Source organism: Lepisma saccharinum, chromosome 10 (assembly GCF_977018435.1).
Source record: "Lepisma saccharinum chromosome 10, izLepSacc3.1, whole genome shotgun sequence".
Classification (NCBI taxonomy): domain Eukaryota; kingdom Metazoa; phylum Arthropoda; class Insecta; order Zygentoma; family Lepismatidae; genus Lepisma; species Lepisma saccharinum.
In genome coordinates, this window is record NC_139238.1 from 84134415 (window position 1) to 84157536 (window position 23122).

Consider the following 23122-nt stretch of genomic DNA (forward strand, 5'->3'; position numbering starts at 1 on the left):
ATGTATTGGAAATAAAGCATCTCCTGGATAAAAATGAATGAAAAGAAAGGTCAAAGTAACCTCCCAGAAGATGCAGTTGCCAATCTTAAAATTTGAGAAGAGTCGTTTATTTATTTTATGATTCACCATCTACACCCTTAAGTTCTCGATGCTTTAATTCACCAAGCCCGTACCTGAGAGGGGTCAGAGTATCCCATTTAGCCGCCTGAGTTTTAGCCGAGGTGAAATTAGAACATAAGATATTTGGAAGATTGAGGCAGGCTAGGATTACCATAACTTGCAACTCTCTGTGTGTGTGAAAGGCTATCTATAGTGGAGAGTGAAATAACACACAGTTATAGTTATATGAACATACATATATATATATATATATATATATATATATATATATATATATATATATATATATATATATATATATATATATATATTACGCAGATGAATTGCGTCTTACATAAAGCTAAGGTCAACCCTCATGCGTGAATAAGCGCGCGTAACGGCCATAGTAAGTCTCGCAGGTAGGTAAGACGAGCAGAACCGCGCTCGTTGTGAAAGAGGTTGACTTGACAGTAGCGTCGAGACGTTCGTCGCGTCCAGTAAAGCAGCTGCCGTGCGACCGATCAGTGGTTGTGCGTTTTTCTTCGCCTGTGCCTCATTTGTCAACAGTATATTTGGGTATACAACTTTACGTCCGACTGGAAGTCACGTCGTCCTTGGCAAGTAGTGGCACCTGCCATTGCGTGCGTGTCCAGTCTATCTAAACTTTGTTCTCCCTCATTGAGAGTCAGCACAACAAAAGGATGATTATCTTCACTATTTATACTTTTACATTTGGGACCACATAAAAGACTTAGTTTACAAGACACCGGTAAACTCGCAAGAAGAGCTCAGGGAGAGGATCTTAACCAAATGTCCGTAAAAACCTGCGTGCCTGCATTCGTAACGGAGGTGCTCACTTTGAGCAAGACGTGTAATGTTCTTTAATTGCATTGTTCATTGATTCCATTCACATGAAGAGGAGTGAAGTGTATTTATTTCTTGTACACAAATGTGAATGTTAGCGACATTTGTACCTTGTTGGATAGCAGATGACACAAGGAAGTAATTAAAGTAATTTGTACGCTTCGTGTCATACCATTTTTGTTATTAATACGTTGCCAAGTGAACTAAGAGTGCATTTTTTTATCATCACTTGTAAGTTTAGACCCACCCGTTACTTACATGTGATTGTTATTTGGGAAAACTTTTTTCCAACCAACCACTTATGTGTTCGCTATCAGAAAACGCTGAAATATGTGCCATACAATGACTGTTTTTTTCTCAATTCGCATTTTTATGTGGAAAATTGTCATTTAAAAAAAAAAAAACAATAGAAATTCGATTATCTCGAAAACTACTAATTTTCGGACGGGGTATATGGTCAAATTTATTGCAAATTGCCTCTACTTTAACCCCTTTCAGGGAATACATCTAATTACAGGTCACCCTGTATAAGGCTTTCCTTTATTAAAATTGAGACAGTAACAAACAAATTGTGTAATAAACTAAACGTTTTGTAATAGAAATAATTTTCTAACATTTCGGAAGTATTAAGAATGGAGGGAATATGTTAAGGTTTTGCAGAACAAGTAATAAACATGTCCTGCATTACCCAAAAATCCAATACCCAATTCTAGCCGAGACCGAGTTGGGTATCTGCAACTCGAGAGGAGGCTGATCAAATCAAGACGTTCGGGTCAGGGCAAAAGTCAAGACTGGAATTTGCAAATCTAGAGAAGACAGAGGCAGTAATTTCCAACTCAAGAGACTGTCAGGACAGGCATTTGAAACTCGCGAGGAGGCCAAGATAGGAATTTGCAACTAGTGAGGAGGCCAAGATAGGAATTTGGAACTTGAGAGGACATCAAGACAGGTATTTTCAACTCGATAAAACCCCGATACAGGTATTTGCAACTCGAAAGGGCACCGAGACAGGAATTTGCAACTCGAAAGGACACCGAGACAGGAATTTGCAACTCGAAAGGACACCGAGACAGGAATTTGCAACTCGAAAGGACACCGAGACAGGAATTTGCAACTCGAAAAGACACCGAGACAGGAATTTGTAACTCGAAAAGACACCGAGACAGGAATTTGTAACTCTATAAAACACCGATACAGGTATTTGCCACTCGAGAGGGCACCGAGACAGGAATTTGCAACTCGAAAGGACACCGAGACAGGAATTTGCAACTCGTGAGGACACCGAGACAGGAATTTGCAACTCGAAAGGACACCGAGACAGGAATTTGCAACTCGTGAGGACACCGAGACAGGAATTTGCAACTCGTGAGGACACCGAGACAGGAATTTGCAACTCGAAAGGACACCGAGACAGGAATTTGCAACTCGTGAGGACACCGAGACAGGAATTTGCAACTCGAAAGGACACCGAGACAGGAATTTGCAACTCGTGAGGACACCGAGACAGGAATTTGCAACTCGAAAGGACACCGAGACAGGAATTTGCAACTCGTGAGGACACCGAGACAGGAATTTGCAACTCGTGAGGACACCGAGACAGGAATTTGCAACTCGAAAGTTCCTGATCGATCAGGCTGCAAAGTCTGTTGTCGTCCCTGTACAGTCGGAAGGATAATCAACAAACAGGGAACGTTGCCAGTACATCGCCATCAGGTGGGTGGTGCCATTGTCAATGGAGGATTACCGGAGTGTAAAATATGCCCCTTCCGTCCCGTGCATTAATCCACTAAGTACGCAGCGGACAGAACTAACCTACCACATGACTCGTGCTCAGGTGGTGCTAATTGTTAATCATTTCTCTTCGCGAGGTTTGCAGTGTTGCAGATGCGCCCGATGCATTCTTGTGATGGATGTTGCTACCATTTTGCCCTCTGCATACGTTAGTCGCATAATAACAGAGACATGACATAATAAATTGGTTTACCCAATTTATCATTTCTGTTGCTTCTGCACATTCGAATTCAGTAAATTTCAAAACACCGTTTTCTGCAATTATTTTAAAGTCCGTTAAGTCAGATAAAATTTAGTTTTGTTGTATAATTATTGACTTCACAAACGGCTTCACCATTAGGAATGTCATTAGCATGCAATGTTAATTGGACATTATCCATTGTCTAGAGCTTTAAATTATACTTATTCTAACACTGCGTTTCGAGAGAGTACCTCTCCTATCGTCTTCAGGTGACATTTCTTTTGCCGGTGGTGGGAATCGAACCTACGACACACGTGTGATTTTACTACAAATCATGTGCTTTAACCATTCACTCCACAGCGCCCCCTTTTTCCTTTTCTTTCATTGGTGGGTGTAGGATCCTTTCTTAGTCTACAGTAGTTACCTGTAGCTACAAGGGTTATTAGTTTTCCATTATATTCATCAGTGTCCATTATTAATTGATAATAATTGGTAATTGTTATATTTTTAAATATTTTGCTTGATTGTTTTTTGCTTCTGCCTTACCAGTTAAAGTCCATCTTGATTTAATATTTGATTGAGTTATTAATTTCCTGTGTCCATTTCTGTATACACTCATTTCGGGGCACCCTTAGTGAAATTCTTGTCCAGAATATAAATATATATTGTCTCAAGCTAGAGGGTATTTTGAAAATAATGATTGCTTGTGCTTTGCCAGGCTTTCAAGCCCAATATTCGCACTTAGCGTACCTTATACCGTCTTTCCCGTCGAGAGGCCTTCGCATTAGACACAGTCGTCTCACATCGTCGTTATTCTTTACTGGTTAAAGATGCGTTGAAAAGAACCTTCACCACTGGATTTCTCGTGAAATTCTGGCCTGATTTGATATATCGCCCGCTTTCCATTTAAATTTAATTTGGTGGCGAACAATATCGCGGACCTCCGCTTGACACAGACAACCATGTTTTCCCCCTTTACCCTAACCTGTTTTTATCATGATTAACTATACCCAGCAGAAACCCTTTACATTTTATTGGAGGTGCTAAGGAAAATTTGACTCACCATGTATGTACTTTTTTGAAGAGGAAAAAGTAAGGGAGCTTACCTGCTTACCTGTGGCAGCTTGACTGACTCACCCTGTATGTTTGTACACTACAGGTCAAAACAAACTCTTCTTTTCGTTATGTCGATGTACATGCCTATAGCGTTTGCTTTTATGTCGATTGCATGAAAACAGAGATGTTAACGATAGTCGGAGAGAGACAGATGGACAGATAGATGCAGAGAGACGAGAAAGGAATGACCCCATTTCACACGATCTTCTCTGATGCGTTACATAACGTCATAAAAACCTTCCCATAAGCCTTTGTGTTTGGTCCAAATGGCCGAGGTTTCTCTTGTGTTTTTGCGTTTTTAATATGCTTTCGCTAGCGTCCCCTGCCCCCTCTCCCTGAAGCGATATTTCCCCCGCTTTTTTTTTTTTTTGTCATTTGAAGCGAGATGACATCTATTGTTGTGAAGGCCGACGATGCTCGCTAACTGCTGGAGCACAACCGTCTGTTGTGGGGGACTTCTTCTTGCACTGGGAATCTCTTCTGCGTACCAACCGCAGGAAGAGTATTATCCGAAGTTTTGTTACTGTAGTTTAAAAGTAAGGCTCGAAAGTTGTTAAAGAAATTTTAAAAAAATTCTGAGAAAATAATATATTTTTCTGGACCCCTGTAAACAATGCTGAACCTCAAATCAGCCCATTTATCTTTAGTTAGAATCAGAAAACATTGTTTTTATTTTGCGTTCGGCGTTTTTATGGCTTTTAGATAATTTTTCAGTATCTTTTTTGCTTTTTCGTTACATCTTTCTTAATTTTTCAGGTTTATTTTCTCCTCCCCTGTTGTTTCATGAATTTTAAATATTTTTACCTGCATATCTCAAATATTTAAATTTCCTAAACGTCCATGTATCAAATTCGCCATGAATCGAAAATACGGTCAGTGGAAGAGCATAATATCGGGTGTTTCATAAATATTTGAGGGTTACAATAATTTATTGCAAGTAAACTATTGAACTTACGTTTATGAAACCAGAAGGATCGAGGAACGCAAACAGTTTGTGCGTGCATGTTTTGTTAAGCTGAAAGTTCACATTTCTGCCGCTAGGCGACACTCAAATCACCCACATCAATCACTGTGTTTTGTGCAATGTTTAGGTCCCCAAAATCAAGTAACCTTACACCGTGTGACTTCTTTTTGTGGGTTATTCGTCTCACAGATGCCGCATGATATCGCAGCCATAATGGAGCGTATCATCGCAGCGATAGACACTATCGACAGGCCCATGCAGGGAGCGAAATCATTGAAAACTGGTTGGGGGAGAAAGTTCTTAATCTACAAACCGCCCTCCCCCACATATGTGCATTATTAAAAGTAAAAATAAATTACTCAATTAAATATATATTATAATTAATTACATAAAGGACATTAATTTGTTACTATTATACATAGGTACTCAGATATTATAAAGCATCTAATTCCCTTACTAACTGGTTAAAGATGTTAATACATTATGAAATAGTTGAAGTGGTTTTATTATGTGCACGTTTTTGTTTTGTTTGTGCTTTATGTTAATATAAATCAATTAGATTTCATAGTTGTTATTGTTTTTGCATTCTTGTTTTACTTTTATTGTGCGTATTGATGTAGATTTGTTAATGATCTCTTGAGAGAGAATGCATTAAATACTCACAACTACACTAACTTGTGTGTGTTTTCGATATTATTCTTAGTTAAGTATATTTCGAATAAAAGTAATTGCTTTGTTATAACAAAAACTCTCCCCCCCGAAAATATTTGGTGGGGGGGGATTTTTGAGGCCAAGATTGTTGGTGGGGGAAATCCCCCCGTCCCCCCAAGGATTTCGCACCCTGGCCCCATGTTGATGCGAGTGTGGCAAGAACTAGACTATCGTGTTGATGTGTGCAGTGTCATCCATGGTGCACGCATGGAACATTTCGTTTTGGACTGGCTTCATTAACATAAGTTTAATACTTTACTTGTAATAAATTTTTGTAACCCCTCAAGTATTTATGAAACACTCGGTATTATTCTTAACTAAACGCTACTGGCATGACTGACATTACCAATGGATTAAAATACTTTGATTGAAGCCTACTTTAAGGTTCCCTTGCCGGACACTTACCGCTTTAAGGGGGAGAGGGACAATTTCCCCTAGGTCCTTCTCTCTTCGGCAGCTGCCGATCACTGTTGCCAGCTGCGCTCTTTTGGAGCCAGATGTGGCTCTTTCGTGCACTCGTTTGGCTGTGAACTATGGCACCCGCCCCCTGCCCCACTATGATGCCATCACTGGCTCCGGTTTTCATAGACAACTTCTGTCATAAGTATACATTTTGCATGTGACGTGATATTGTTATATTGGCTGCGTCGCCCCACCCGATCTTACATCCCCAGCTACTTTTTCCTTATAGCACCTTGGCTGACGTGAAGAGGACGGACGTAATATTGTTATCCGGGAATATTTTATTTTCGATTTCATACGACCATCGCTGGATTATTGAGATGGGTGATGCCGCCGGATCTGAACGGTGAAAACTAACAATAAATTGCCATCACGTTAAAGCTAACGGTATTAACAGCGCCCCCTCCCCACCCACACCCCGAATCATTTGACACCTAAAATTACCCCAGGAGGCACTTTATCCAGTTTCGTAAATCAAGCTCCTTTAAAGTTTTTACTCCGTTCACGGTGAAATTTAGCTCTTTTATGTACATCAGGTTTGGCAACACTGCCAGGATGGCCATAGGAGGCAAGGAGAAATACATTGCTCTTATGGAAGTATTATTTTATTTGTTCTCTTGGGAATATCAAACTTCCGATGGCATAGAAAAATATATCAACGGAAAAAGGAAAGACTGAAGTAGTAATTGACAGACGGAAATATCGAAACTTCCATTAGATTAGCCGTAACTTTAAGTTGAAGTTGATTCCCCATAAGGAATATATTGGTCTCTGAAAATTCTTAATCATCATATTTTTCTAACGTCATATCTAGCTTAATAATCAACTTTAAAAAACACCTTCACTTGCATCATGTGGAGAAATTCATACTCTATTGAACGCCAGCTTTTCCCCTCAGTAGTATTATTATATAATGTGCTTAGGTGAAGGGAAAAATTGGTAGGAAAAGGGAAATTGTGCCCTCATATTGTGGCAACACTGCTCTGGCGTCTGTGGGGCTCGTGTTATGTCGTCTCTATATGTTTGTGATTGTCCTTTCATATCATTACTATCTATCATCATTTTCGCGATAAGCAAAAAGTGGCAGAAAGTGAAGTGAAATAAACTAAATAAATCGATCAATCCATTACTGAAATATCTCTTAATCTTTGATCGTTTGTATATCTTCCTGTGCTTTTTTTAGCCGATGTCAATGTATCGGTATGGGCTCCAGAAAGAGATAGAGATGTGTGTGTGTGTGGTGAATATTATTGAATCTACAGTAACGTTTTCGATAAATTCTGTGTATATTTTTTTATAACACAAAAATGTGGGGAAAAGGATAGATGTGCATTATGTATGTGCATTTCACACACATTTATACATACATACATAAATTATATCAAGATGACAAACAAAAAATTTATGGGCTACACGACGATATAAATAAATGGACGAGTTGTAATTTGTGTTCCTGTCGGCAAGTGTGGCCATTTTGAATACCTCACTCTACACAGGGAAGGACTCGATCTAAAATCCTTAATAAATAATAACCCATGGAACAATTTACGATACTATTTCCTTGAATAAATAAAAACAAATTACACGTCTACCTAAACAAATAGTTTTTAAAGAGTATTGATTGATTGATTTGGTTTATTTTACTTCTGCCGTTTTTAGCTAATCGAGAAGATGAGAATGGTGACATGATATGATGAATTTGATGAAGGGACACTCACAATGGACACCCATGCCCGGAATTCGAACTCGGGACCCCTGACCCTAGCACGCTATGCTAAATACGGATACCAACATTTTCCGATGCCGATGTATCGGCGGATTTATTTACCGATACCGGACTATACGTTTTAGCGTTTTGATCGGTTGCGGAGTCCGCAAAAAGGCCAAGCGACACTTTCGAGGAATCTAATTACCCCGGAAGTTATTCAAAATTCTAAGATTCCATTGATTCTCTACAGTGTAATGTGAAAAAAACTGTTTTATAATTACATAAGAGGCATTTTTATATTCTGGTGTAATTTTTTAATATTGTAAAGTAAAGGTTGTAAATTGATGGTTACAATTAGTGTGGAATACTCATTCGAGTGCTGCAATGAGCGTTTTTCGCTCGAGCGGCAAATAGTTAGCACGGGCAACGCTAGATGGCACACAGACTTGATAGTTCTTCCGCTCGAGCGAAAAACGACCGAACGAGCGAAGTACATTCGAACTCTATTCAATTCAATTCAATGTTCTTTATTCTTTGGCGAGGTTCAGCAAATGCTGATCTACCACCTAACCCGACAAAGAAAAATGTAGCAAAGTACCTAGGTACATTATTACACATGAAGATTATAAGACAGTACATAAGTAAAATAACATAAAAGAAACTATAAAGAAAAACTAGTACTACACAAAGAAAATCACAAAATGAAAACAGATGACGAAATAACTATATACAGTGCGTGTGTGCTAATAAATGAAAAGATAATAATATACATGTATTAACTTCGTTTCGGTCCAGTTTTTTCAATAATTCACAGGAAACAGTTTTTAATCATATGTGGTCTTACTTTGCTTCTGATCATCAATCAGTGAATCATATGCGGCCCTACGAAAGTGTTTGTAGTTCAGTTGTTTTATTTCGTTCGGGAGTGCATTCCAGATTTTAGGTGCCATGTAACTGAATGAAGATTGCGAAACAGAAGTTCTGCAGCGAGGTATATGGAGATTAGCGGCGCTTCTGGTGGAGTATGAGTGCGTTTCACTCCTGGCTTTAAGCTTTACACTCAGATAGTCCGGGATGTTTTTATTTATAACATTGCAAGTAATGCAGGTCATGTGCAGTTCTCTCCATCTTGCCATGTTGAGAATTTTGTGCTGATTAAGCACAGGTAGAACGTGTTCGTGATTTTTAAATCTGTAGACATAACTCATGCATGCATTTTGGACTTTCTGAATTTTGCCTGAGAGCCTTTTTGTGATTCTTGGCCCGTAAACAACATCGCAATAATCGAGAAGAGGATATATTAAAGATTGGACCAAATTTAATTTAATTTTGGGTGAAAGAAAGTCAACAAGCGTGTAGAGGCTCTTTAGCACTGAATATCCTTTACCGCACTGTTTCAATACATGTTCAGACCAGTCTAATTTTTGATCCATGGTCAAGCCCAAATTTCGTACTGTTTGTGAGAATTTTGCGTTCTTCGTTTCAATTAATGTTTTGCATTCGCTGAGATTTATTTGTTTCACGAGATTATTGTTTCCGATAATAGTAAATGTAGATTTATTTAAATTTAGAACTAAGCCATTTGATTCACACCAGTTACTTATATTTTTCAAGTCCTGATTTAATAGTGCAATCGCATTTTGTAAATTAAATATATCTGTCGATATATATACAATTGCGTGTCATCGGCATAACAGTGCACGTTACAATATTTCACTGACGTAATCAAGTCGGCAGCTGCTAACGTGAATAACAAAGGACCTAGGATTGAACCCTGAGGGACGCCAGCATCCACTAGCAGAGGCGACGACAGTTTATCTGTTAATACACGCTGTTGCCTTCCACGGAGATACGTCTCGAACCATTTGAGTGTTATTGGAGAGAATTTGTAATATTGTAGCTTTGCAAGAAGTAGTTTATGTGGTAGCGTGTCAAAAGCTTTGCTGACGTCAAGTAAAACTAACATTGTTACATGGGATTTGTCCATCGCATGGAAAATATCGTCGGTCACTTTCAGGAGAGCGGTTTGCGTGCTATAGTGAGGACGAAAACCGGATTGTTGCGGAGGAAGAATGTAATAGTCACCAATGTACTTACGAACTTGATCGTTTACTATTTTCTCAATGATTTTTGAGAGTACCGGCAAAATACTAATGGGGCGAATGTCATTTACAGAGCTCGGGTTCTGTTTCATAGGTATGGGAATGACCTTTGCCTCCTTCCAAGAATGCGGGAAACAGCCTGTGAGGAGGGAATAATTAATTATATGCGTTAATGGCGGAAGGATTTGGGGAAGTGAGAGTTTTATCATTTCTACAGATATGCCGTCAACTCCGGCCGCGTTTGATCGGATTTTGTACACGAATTTTCTGACAATGGATTCATCCACTTCACGGAAACTAAAATCAGCCGCACTCTCACTGAAACAGCCAGCGTAATAACGCTCACACTGCTGAGAAACTTTCTCTTGGTTTATTTTCAAGTCGCGGCATACGTTCACAAAGTGATTATTTAGGACATTAGCATCATTTAATGTGGGAGGAAGTTCCCCGATTTTGTTTTTTTGTTCCCCAATTCCGCATATGTTGCCATATGTGCTTCGAATCATTGGACGAATTTATGTTATGTTCGAAATACGCTTTTTTCTCTTGTCTTACGACCGATGTTGCGAAATTACGTACTCTCTTGTATTCGGTCCAATGTTGAGAATTATTTGTCCGCTTAAATTTCAGTAGCTCGTTATCTCTTAATTTCATGATTAACTTAACATTTTCTGTTTCTGTTATCCAGTACTCGTATTTCCGTAACTTGTCTATGGTAGTGGCTCCTCGAATATCGATCGTGAAGTAAAAGACGAAGTGAAATTGAAAAATAAGTGAACATAGTCACCATCTCCAAGTTAAAATGCAGTTTTGTGTATCTTACCGAGATATGTGAAAATGAAATAGATGATTATGGGCTGAAACTGCTTAGGCTGACATTTTATGTTTCTACCATTATTGTCACAATGAAATGATGTTCGATTGAATGTTATAACTGCATTTTATTATTTAGCAGAATATGATTATCCTTTTCGGTAAGGTAGCAATGATGTACATATAATTCTTGCACTGTGATACGATATTTGTAATTGCTTAAGCAGGTCTGTCAGCATGTGTATCCATTTTACGTTTCGGTCTGTAGATATTGCATACTTTCATATGTGCTGTATTTGAGTCTTACATAATAATATACGGAATTATGATTTAGAATTGTAATTGCGTAGAGTGGTTTTCTTCCATGTGTAGATTTTTAGGTTGGCAATGCTTCTTATTAGGGTCTGAAATACGGGACGTTGTCAGTCATTTCACTACGAGTGCGGTACGATCGAACGTAGCACGCTCGAGCGTGGGAGATTCGGACGAGTTTGAGCGAGCGAAAGTGGTCCGAGGCAGTACTCTAAATCCATTACCTAATATTAATCAATGTTTTAAACAACTTTTTAATTGTCACAATTTTCAGACATAAGTATCGGTGGGAATCGGTATCGGTTCAGCCTTAACGTACATCTACAGTACGGACGCGATAAGAAGCGGCGTGCAATCAGAACGCAGAACGGTAGAACGTGACCAAATTCTGTCTCCTCGTTGGCTGCCATGTGGTTGGGGGGTTTCTACGTTGCCACGTTCGCACAAACACACGGACAGGCTAGTCAGCTGTTGGCAAGCTCGGGAAAAAAGCGTCACGCGAATTTAAGCACGTACGTATCAGCAGAGCGTATAGAAGGAATAGTGTGTGCACTCCCTGAGTTGCCGTGGTCCACCGCCTAGATGGCAGTGGTGACGTTTGAGACTGCGCGGAAGATGCTCGCGTTGCTTACATAGCTAACTACATAAGAAAAAAAATGCATGTTACTTGCGTTTGGAGAAGAGCTTAGCAGCTGGATAGTTTGAAGAATTTCTGAGATGATTTTGCTGTCTTCGAGGCACTTAATTCCTTTCTTATCTTCTTGGTGCGGAAGAAAAATCGACATTTCAGATAGTGAAATACGAGTTTAGGTAGCGTACGCAGCACATGATCTTCACAGCATCCTAATTGCGAAGTTTTTACAGCAATTATATTTAAATTGTCCAAACACTCAAAAAATATATCACCCCATAAACTATTAGCACATGATAATTTCTCTGCAACATCATCTTCCACTCGTAACAGCTCATCATAAACACTTTTCGATGCATAGGTAAGGTATTTACAGCCGTCGCCCGAACCATAGTCTTGGATTAGCGTAAGTGAGGCAGGTACGTTAGTTGGTTCCCCGTGCAGAAAAGTTGTACACAGTTTACAATGCGTCACTTTTGAAATATACCGCACTGTGTATCCTGCCAAATGATGCACCAAGTATTCTTTACCAACACTTTGTTCATTTAAGTACGGTATGTTGTTTTCCCAGTTCGGTATTTGAATTTCATCTTCAACAATAGAATTTTTTTGCCTTATTTTATTTTCAGCTTGCTTCTTCACCGAAAGATTTTTATTTTTGGTTGCTCTTGCCAGAGTTCGCATTTCATTAACAAAAGACGTCAGAGGAGATTCAGTCCTGTATTCACAGTTTCCGCCCAAAAATAAAGCAAGTTTTGCTGGTACGTAAATTGCTTGCACATATGTAAGTGCAGAAAATCCACAGTGGAGGGATGATCATCACAAGTGAACGACCGCAATATACCAAAATGGCGTTCTAGGGGATCTTGATTAAATTTTCCTGTCAAAACGTACTTTAATTGTTCTTCCACAAATATTCGGACACTTCTAAAGTACTTTCTAAAGTCACTCTTAAGGACTCGAGCGTTTTTTTTCTGAAGCGAAGGAATTTCGATTATCTGTAAGGACAGCATTCCATTTTATTAAAATTGTATGTGCTTCTGATCCTTTATATATTGCCTGTGCAGGAGTCATATCCAGATCTACAGCCGGGTACGAAACACGTAGGTATCTTGTAGTTTTCGCTCGCTGCTGTCTCAAACACAATAATAATGCGTTGAACACAACACAAACTAGTCACAACGGATCACTCACAAATCTAACGACACTAAACTGAATAACGTAAGAACGTTGTCATTAATAAAAGTACACAATGTTATTCTAGCACAACAAAACACAACGCTCTACATAATGCGCGGCCGCACTGTAAGCAGAAGACGCTCGTCGCAAGCGAAGGTGCTGCCAGTGTTTCGGTGGGGCACCGCTCTATTCACTTGGCTTATGGGAAGAAACCGAAGTGCGCACACTTCCTCTTCTATACGCTCTGGTATCAGTATGCTAATATATGTTATTTCCGTCGTAAAGTGATAATTTAACGAATCTAGAAGTTTGAATCTGAAGTTTCCTTTGTTGTGTTTTTATTATGGTACATTGCAAGCATCAGCTACCGGCATCTTTTTACTTATGTTGTATCGTATCACAATTACCAACAAAAGAAAATGCGTCTTGTGTTATGAACAACACTGTGGCAAATCGTTCTCCTTTGATTTCATGCCGCCTCTCTTTGCCTTCTTTGTCACGCCGCGATTGTTGAAGCTTCAGAACGTACAAATGAAATGTATTTCTTGAAAATTAGGGCAAATTACGTATAAACAAATTACGTACAACTTCGTTTCGTTAACACGTTTTTAAATTATATTTTGAGGAACCTACAAAAATTCACCTCTAAAACAGAATTTTACAGAACTGAGTTACTGTATTACGGAGAATAATTTATCAAGAACAAATCAACTGTGTGTGAACTGATTGATTGAGTTGGTGTTTTAAAGTCCACTTTATGCACACTACAGCTAATCTGGAATGGGATCCGAACCACTATGTGCCTCGACAGGGTATCAAACCCAGGACTACTTGATTACAAGGCGACGACACTTACCCTACCACTGTGCCATCGGGGAGGCACATGTGGGTGTGTGAAGTGAGATAATTTGGGAAGCTACATGAGTATACAGGCTCTGGCAATACAGAGTTCAATAAATTACAACGAAACGCTTGGCAATTGCTCGATTTCCTTAACATTAATGATACATTTGGTACATGTGTTATTAATGCTTTGAGCTACCTGTATGTAAAAACATAAAAAATGAATGAAAGAACAGAAGTAGTAGTTCAAGAACCAGTTGTTTTTGCTTACCGGCTACCATTGCAGTGGCGCTATCCCAAGATCATCTTCATTGTTGGTTGGTAAAGGAACATCTTCATCTGAGCTACTACTGTCACTGTTGTCTTCCCGCCCAAGTGAAATTACAAAATCTTCCATTTCCTGCTCTTCAACTCCCTCCTTTTCCCATGCTTCGGAAACAATCTTCCTTGTGTGTTCTATAGCCGAACGCCACCTATCTGCTGTCACATCCCCGATAGCCTGTTCTGTCAATTGCAAAATTTTAGACGGTGTAAAAGGTGACAAAGTGTTGCTCTGTGCTACCAGCCCTTTGACCTGTGCCCAAATAAGTTCGATGAGAACAATGGAAGTGTCCCGTTGTTGACTGTTTAACCAGATGTTTAATCCTACACGTGTTTCTGTGGGCTCGCGAAAATCCTGAAGTAGGTCAATCCGGCAACAGCGCGTCGCTACCAGAGTGGGTGGTTCCACGCCGCTTCCTAGCGCGTCCCGACTGTAGTGGCGCCCATTCATATGTAGTTTGTGGCCTCCCCGATGGTAACGTCGTCGCCTTGTAACCACGGGTTCCCGGGTTCGATACCAGGTGGAGGCAGAAGTGGTTCGGATCCCACTTTAAACTGTAGGTCCAGTCCTGATTAGACTTCCTGTGCATAACGTGGACTTAAAATCTCAAACTCCAACATCATACATAGTTTGTCAATGTTGAAGTCATTGTCACAACCCTCTTAGGGCTTGTTACACCAGGGTGTCTACCCTGTCAAGTAAGTCAATAAGAAGTCAGTAAATTATACTTGTGGTCAAGAGTTTTTGCTATCACAATGACTGATTGATTGATTTTAGTTTTTTCTCCTTCGCTTTTGTGTCCCTTTTGTGTAATCGCGAAGATGAGGATGAATGTTGGTAACATGGATGAAGGGACAATAACAAGTACAGGGTAATTCAAAATGAATGCTGCAACTTTACACAGTTATTATGACGTTACTATTTATGATAGAAAATCAGACAAGGCCTCAATATAAAGATGAAATCTGGAAGTTTTCTTCTCACTAAGTGGGCTTATGCTGCTCTGCCGCTGTTCCACCAGGATCTCCAGTGGTTCAAAATAGCTAGTGACCAGTAGAAGGTGTATTGTGTGTTGGAGCTATCAAGGACTGATCCACTCACAATGGTGCAAAGACATTTCCACATGCGTTTTGGTAGTAATGCAAATGTTTCACTCTTCCGACCTAAGTTACAACTGTGAATTGTTAGTGTCTTCGAAACCATGGACAATGACCTGCTGTCCCGTGCATATCGTTTGGATGTTTACCACATTACACGTGGTTCCCATGTTGAATCTTTGCAGTGTGAGTAAAACTTCGACAGTTTTTCTTCATGTTGATGCCCTGTCTGATTTTCTATCATACCTAGGTAGATAGTAACGTCATAATAACTGTGTAAAGTTGCACCAATCATTTTGAATTACCCTGTATATAGGGATGACTATACGATACTGGCTGTGAGTCCAGACGCCAGAGCCTCGCTAGTCTGCCAAATGCAGTCCAGGATGCATTAATAGATAAGGCAAGTCTAGTTCTCTTGTTAAATACAGCTTCAGTTTTCATTTTAACTGCCCTTTTCGTAAGCGTTTTTCATAAAGTAAATATTTTCTTAATTGCTAATTTCAAACTTCACTAAAGTAGAGGTCGAATAAATAATGGTTGAGTGAACTTTTGTTGTTGTTATTATGCATACAAGACTCTTCGTCGGAGTTCCAAGTGTGTAGCTAGGAGCGCGTATTCCGAAGAATAGCTCCTCCGCAATACATCAAAATGTTGTGGACCCACCTGTTCCATATGCAGGAGTTTTTCCTTCCTCGCAGAGAAGGATGCGCGCTCCTTGTGTGCCTGTCACGATGGAGGTCGCCTTTTCAGGGAACCAATTTTTTCTTCCAATTCAGAATGCGGACTCGGTTGAAATGGAAGTTCAGCTTGGAAACTTCGGATGGAGCGTAATAAGCAAGTCTAAAGTGTCGTCGGGTCTTCGGCCCTGGTGGTTGGACGGAGCGAAAAAAAGTTCTGTGTTCCTGGCGAGTTTTATTTGAACTCACGAGGGACGAATTTAAAATTTAGGAAAAGGAATTCAAATTATGTCTCTAGCTTGTATTGTGTAGGTGATTGTCTCTTACCTACATAATAACGGGGCGTAAGGGTGACTTTCCCTTAAGCACCCAAATGTCAACCTCTCTTCCATGTAGTGAGGCCTTCCTGATGTCGTAGTGGTGATGTCGTCGCCTTGTAATCAGTATGTCCGGGTTCGAAACCCTGTGGAGGCACATTGCACAGTGGTTCTGATCCCGCTTTAGACTGTAGGCCCAGTCCCGATTAACCTATATGTGCATGATGTGGACTTAAAACCCAAATTCTCTTGCATTTTGTACATCCTGAACTGCATTCTTGCAGACTAACGAAGCTCTAGCGTCTAGACTCACAGTCTGATTTTCTTGTGTGCGGCTTGTGCCTTGTATATTTGCGATCGTTCTTTCACGAATTTCATCTTATCACTATTCATCCCCATCTTCACGATTAGCCAAAAGTGACAGAAAAGCGAAGTGAAGCAAATCAAATAAAACCTGCGCAATTACAATAAAACTGAACCTATTGTGAGTAAATCTAATATTACTCAGCGTTTCGACTCATCCCAAACGTCTCTTCCTTAAAAACACGACCTCCGTGATTATCCCAGCGCGACGCCAGGGGTCCCAAGTTCGAATCCCGGTCTAGGTATGGGTGCTCTTTGTGAGTGTCCCTTCATCAATTTCATCATATCATCACTCATCGAAATATTCGCGATTAGCCAAAAGAGGCAGTGAAGCGAAGTGAAAGAATCGAAATCGGTCACTTTTCATTGAAAACTATTTATTTAATAAAAATATAGACGCGTAATTTGTAGGGCTGAGCCGAAACCACTTTGACCCGATACCGATACTCTTACCGATTTCCACCGATACCGCTACCGATATTTGAAAATTGCAATAGTTAAGATTTGTTCAAGTTATTGATTAATATTTGCGTGTAAATAATTTTCTCCAATTACATGCATCAATTTACCAAGAAATTTGCCTTAGAATATTCAAGAATTACATCAGAATATTAAAATAGATGTTATGTAATAAAGAAATACAGTTTTTCGTGCAAAATTTGTGCAAAATTAAAAAAACTTTGAATTTTGCATAATTTCTATCATAATTAGACTGCGAAAATGTCACGCCGCGGACCCCGTGAAAGATCAAAATGCCAGTAAAGTATCGGCTGGTATCGGTAGATGAATTCCAACCGATACTTTCCGATACCGATACCGATACATCGGCATCGGTATCGGCCCAGCTCTAGTAATTTGCTTTTATTTGTTTAAGGAAATAGAATCGTAAATTGTTCCTGGTTGTCTAAGCAAAAAGGTGTTGCAGATTCTTTTTTGTGGGTTTATTTAAATAAACAGGGATGTAGATTGTTTTTCTTTGTTTAAACAAAGATTTTTCTGTGTTTAAAGAAAGAAAAAAAATATTCGTAATTTGTTTTTTTAAGGAAGAAGGATCGGAAGTTCTTTTTTGTACATGTGCTTGTTTAAGTAAAGAGGAAAAAGAATTGGAATTGTTTTTAATAACTAAGGATAAAGTCGGAAACTATTTTATTTTGTTTATTTCGGGTTAGGAGACGTGAATTGTTTTTCTTTATTATCCATAGGGCAAAAAATTCTTTAATTGTTTTGAATTACATCTAAGGAAAAGGGAGTCTAAGGTTATTTTATTTGAAAGAATCAAAAACGTATGATTTGTTTTTTGTTTATTTATAACAAGAAGAATGGTAAATTGTTTTTTTTTTATTTTCTAAATAGAAGGAAATCACAAATCCTTTTTGTTTGTTTATTTAATGGAAATTTGAGACTTCATTTGCTTTTCTTTCTTGAAGGGGTTTCGTAAGTTGTTTTGGATTTACTAAGCAAAAAAGAGATATTAATTGTTTATTTAAGAGGGAGAGAGAGAGAGAGAGTAAACTGTTTTCATTATTTGTGAAAAAAGAAATGGAAATTAATTTTGAAAATCAACAGAGAAAGATACATTTGTTTTTGTTCATATACAGGAAAACACCTAATGCTTTATTTCAGGAGAATGCAACATGCAAATTCTGCTACAGAACTGACAACTCGCTACCGAAGTTTCCGTGTTCGAGTCCCGGCTTGAGCACGTGTGTTCTTTGTGAGTGCCCCTTCATAAATTTCATCTTATCATCAATCTACTTCATCGTCGCGATTAGCCAAACGTGGCTGAAAAGCGAGGTAATCTAATCTAAATAAATCAATGAGTTAATTTCATAGGATCACTCGCCTCCCCGATGGCGTAGTGGTTACGCCGTCGCCTTGTAATCAATGGGCCTCGGATTCGGTGGAGGCACATAGTGGTTCGTATTCCAATTTAAACAGTAGGTCCAGTCCCGATGAACATATCTGTGCATAAAGTGGATTTGAAACAAGAACCTCAAACCTCATAATATCACTCATCCTCATTATTGCGTTTAGCCAAAGGTGGCAGAAAACAGACGGAAAATAATATAAATGAACCAAACTGTTCGCCCAGTCCAAATATTAGAAGGGTAGCAAGAATGCAAGGCCTTATTCGTTGCACAATATCCACCCAACGAGAAGGAGCAAGACCTCGCTCCATAACCCCTGAAGTGGCACCACTGCGAATCAAACTTTGCCGGGACACTGTATCCTGCTTGCATGATTGGTTCCCTCTTCCGCCGGCGTGTGGCGCTGCTGGAAACTCTCGAGTTACCGGTTTTTCGGGGGACGAAAAGCAACGCAAACGCGGTTCGAGTCGGTTCGAAACGGAACTCGTCGATTGCTGGTTCCTTCGGCGACACGGCAACAGCTGCTCAGCTGATGGGGTTGGCACTGTGAGTTGTTTTTTTTCTGCGATCAGTACAATATCAAATCTCGGTTTGTTGGCGGTATTTTTTCAACTTTCTCCACAAATCTCAGGTATGTGTTTGTGCTTTGCTTTTCGTGTACAGTGCGAGTTGTGTTTTTTGTGTCTGCGGTGCGTAGTTATTCCTTTGCACATCAGATCTAGAGCTGGCTTCTAGGATTGTTTCTAGTGCTAGTGTACGCCAGTGTGCATTCGTAAGTTTCTTGTCAATCACGGCGGCTGAGTGGTTAGAACGCGATACGCTTCCAGAGATCCCGCTCGATACCCGCTGGAGGCACATAGTGGTTCGAATCCCACTTGTAACTGTAGGAGCAGTCCCGATTAGCAAAGCTCAAGCATCCAGTAGCCGATCTCCGTGGTGGAGTGGTTAGCACATCGCGCTACGGGTTCGAATCTCTGCCTGGGTGTTCTTTGTGAGTTTCCCTCCATTAATTTCATCGTTTTATCACTCATCCTAATCTTCGCGATTAGCAAAAAGCAACAGAAATGCGAAGTGAAATAAACCAATTCAATCAACCAAGCAACCAGACGTCCTACGTTCGAACCCTGGGCAAGGCAAAGATGTATCATTGCGTTAGTCCCATCATTCATTTCATCAAGCCATCCTCATCGGTGCAAGTAACTCAGGAGGTACAAATGCGACGCAAATTGACCGAAACAGAAATACGTCTCTCTTGTTTACATCACGCTGTGGAGTGTAAGGGGGACCCTTTCTAAAGACAAGACACCAAAATGTCGACCTTCCACGTAGTATACCTGGTGTGCATTCTTACAGGCTAACGAGGCTCTGGCGTTTCGACTCACAGCCATTATAATCCTCTGTGGGACTTGTGTCCCTGTCCATGTGTGTTTATGATTGTCCCTCATACCGCCTCATGTTATCACTATTTATCCTCATCTTCTGGCTTCCCCAATGGCGCAGTCGTCGCCTTGTAATCAAAGGATCCCGTGTGCGATACCCAGTAGAGGCTCGTAGTGGTTCGGATCCAAATTTAAACTGTAGGTCCAGTCCCGATTAGCCTTACTGTGCATAAAGTGGACTTAAAACACCAACTCAATCAATCAATCATTCTCATATTCGCGATTAGCCAAAAGTGGCAGAAAAGCGAATTAAAAATAAAGGAATCACGCTGGGGGAATCCTTTGTACCTGTTGAAGGTTTTATTGAATATACATGTTGTACTTCCAGGAGGACTGATTGATTTGATTTGTTTTACTTCGCCTTTCTGCCACTTTTGGCTAATTGCGAAGTCGAGGTTGAATGGTGATAAGATGAAGCGACAATATTATACACATATGGACAGCACACTACAGAAGTCACACAGAGGATTTTACTGGCCATGGGTCAAGTTGTGTAATCAAACACATGCAGATCTAACTTAAGATTTCGAGTATATTTCAAAAGATAAGCACCGCTTAATCTCAATATTATTTACTGAACACCAAATGGCACCACTAAACATTTTACAACCAACTCCATACATAAGAGATAAAACACAATCTGTTACTACAAACATATTTACGTTTCCAAGGTTCATTTACACTCTTTGAACGATCGCAGCGTCGCATACGACAGGTCCAGACGCCATAGCCTCGTTAGTGTGCAAAATGCAGTTCATGTACGTGGGGGCTTCCAGGAGGAGTTTATAGTTGTTATTGAAATACTGTGAACTTGTACCAAAAGAAAGCCTTGCATTTTACACGACCACCAATGGCATATTATATTGATCAATTAAGGTATATTGCTGCACCTTTGGTATGTAGAAAAAAGCAAAAATTACGACATCCCAAATTCTGAAAATTTACAAGTGTTTAGTATTCCTTAGAGAGCAGTAAATCTTCGTGTGGATTGCTTTCTCTGTTGTGTAGATATTCGCAGTAGTTTCGTGCCTATATAAGTATATTTTCCATCACAGATATCTAGGACCTCCTTGCTGAAGTGGCCAGTGCAACGAAGCATATGGTTGGTGGACGTGGAGTTATATCCCACACGTTCACGATCTCGGTCACTTGTAAAGGTGGTGTGATCAAAACCACGCTCCGGCCCCCTTTACTACTCCGGATACCAATTTCTTAGAGATTGGGTGAATTCCAGAGCCGCTTCATGCAAGAAGATGCCCACCGGAAACCATCCGGCAATCGAACCCGGGTCTCTCGCGTCCAAGTCGGACGTACAACCAACTGGACCACGACGGCTCTTATCTTAGAATAAACAACGACTCTACTTCCTAATAAGTTAATTTTAGTCGGAAAGGCTGAAGTAATCACATTTTTATACCCTGAGGTGTGGGTGAGATTGCAATTTATTTTAATCGACAACCTAATTTAATTTTCGACATTTCGGAATTGGTTGCTGTCAAGTGCTGACGTCACTGAAAATTACACATTTCCTTCATAATTGTCAGTTACTTTTTGTGGCAGTGGCGTGGGATGACTGAGCGAACCCACGAAAAACCCTCAGGATGCCTAGTCGCGAAATTCGAGCCTGTATCCTTGCGAATGAAAGCATCATATTTTACCATCATTGTGTTCAACCTTTTCTTTGTCATCAAGCAACGAAAGTGTCTAAAAATTAAATTTTCGAACCAGAAGGACTACATTACAGTGAAACCCTGATTTAACGTTTCCCGGCGATTCCCGCTTTGTACGATTTTACTTTTCTGGTCGAAATGAATCCTGGATTTTACAATTTCATACATTATAAGTTCGTCAGCTAGAGTCCTCAAAAACGTATAATCGAGGTTCCATATCAGTATTTTGGTATTGTACATCACTCATTGTGCATGATCAGGCGAATCGCGACGATGAGACTGAATGATGATAGATGAAGCTGACGAAGGGTACTTACAACGTCAACGTCACCAGGCCGAAACTCGAACCCAGAATCTTCGGTGGCTATATCGTGAGTCGACAACATAACACGCTAGGTCACCAAGGTGGCTAGGAAACTTCATTATTATTATTATTATTATTATTATTATTATTTCCTCATTCCATTCTATTTCTGGATATAATCCTGTTTCAGTGTAACGTAAGAAATGTAGGGGAACCCTAGGCAGAACGAAATACCTTTTGTTTGGAATTCTGTGAAAACTAAACAAACCACACAATTAACTTGAAACCAACACACAGTATTTATTGTACATTGAAGCAAAAAAGAGAAACATGTTGAAGGCGAAATCTGTTTACATAGTGATTGTCAACTTATTGTACTGCAAAATTCCGTTCTGTCCCGACACCCGGAACAAATGGAACAAAGCCACACGCACACCTCAAAAATCAGAATAATGTTCAAACACACAATTCACAAATGAAAACTGTCTCAGCATCGTCACTGTCGATACAATCACAAGAGTCATGCACCCATTTTCAGCAACTTGAACACGCCATCCAACCTTCTGTCGAGTTTGAATATAACTCATTGCAGTACAAGCACCCAGTGTCACTGACCTCTTCTGCTGACGACTCTTCTACACACGATGAGGTAGATCTCTTGCCCTGCTTATAGTTCCTCCCTGTGGGACAGAATAGAACGGCATTCCGTTGTGCCCCGGCACTATCTCTCCAGCCTCGAACATGCTATTTGCAATTGCAATTGATCTATACAACAGTCAATATGTACAAAATGTGTTCAAAGAACATCATTTTTAGCTACTACAATCGCATAGTGTATTAATATAGGATTCTACTTACGTTAGTTGATAATTTGGCCCATACTATTACGATTTCCAAGGGAAAAACACTCAATTCAGTGGATTGGACTCTCACGATACAAACAACATGGCAGCAGCCGTTTTCCTTGCTTCCTCCTTCTTCGTTCTTTGCTTTCAGAGTCCCCCGCCAACCAGTACCACCTCAGAGCAAAAGTAAATAGGGGGTTCCGTTCCGCCCCGGTATTCCGTTCTGCCCCGGGTTCCCTTAATTGTTTTAATAGAGATATCACTGTTGTATTACAATGTGTGATGTGTGAACCCCTGGAATATGTGAGACTTGTCTTATATCACAGTTTTCTGTAGAGGTGTGTGTTAAGATGGCCGTTGTGAATACCTAGTTTATGAGGACAGTTTTATTATTACTATTATTTATTTATTTAGTTTATTTTTACTTCGCTTTTCTGCCAC

At 39.9% G+C, this 23122-nt stretch overlaps 1 protein-coding gene across 3 annotated transcripts in view; it reads left to right on the forward strand.

The window, feature by feature from the left end:
• mtd (TLD domain-containing protein mustard) overlaps positions 1-23122 on the forward strand; it is a 652551-nt gene that overhangs the window by 49199 nt on the left and 580230 nt on the right. The window contains exon 1 of one of the 3 annotated variants that reach the window (XM_083130052.1): positions 18902-19054. The exons of the other annotated variants lie outside the window; for them this stretch is intronic. The gene's annotated coding sequence lies outside the window, so the exon portion shown is untranslated. Of the gene's footprint in view, positions 1-18901; positions 19055-23122 lie in introns of those variants that run through there. 3 annotated transcript variants of the gene reach the window in all.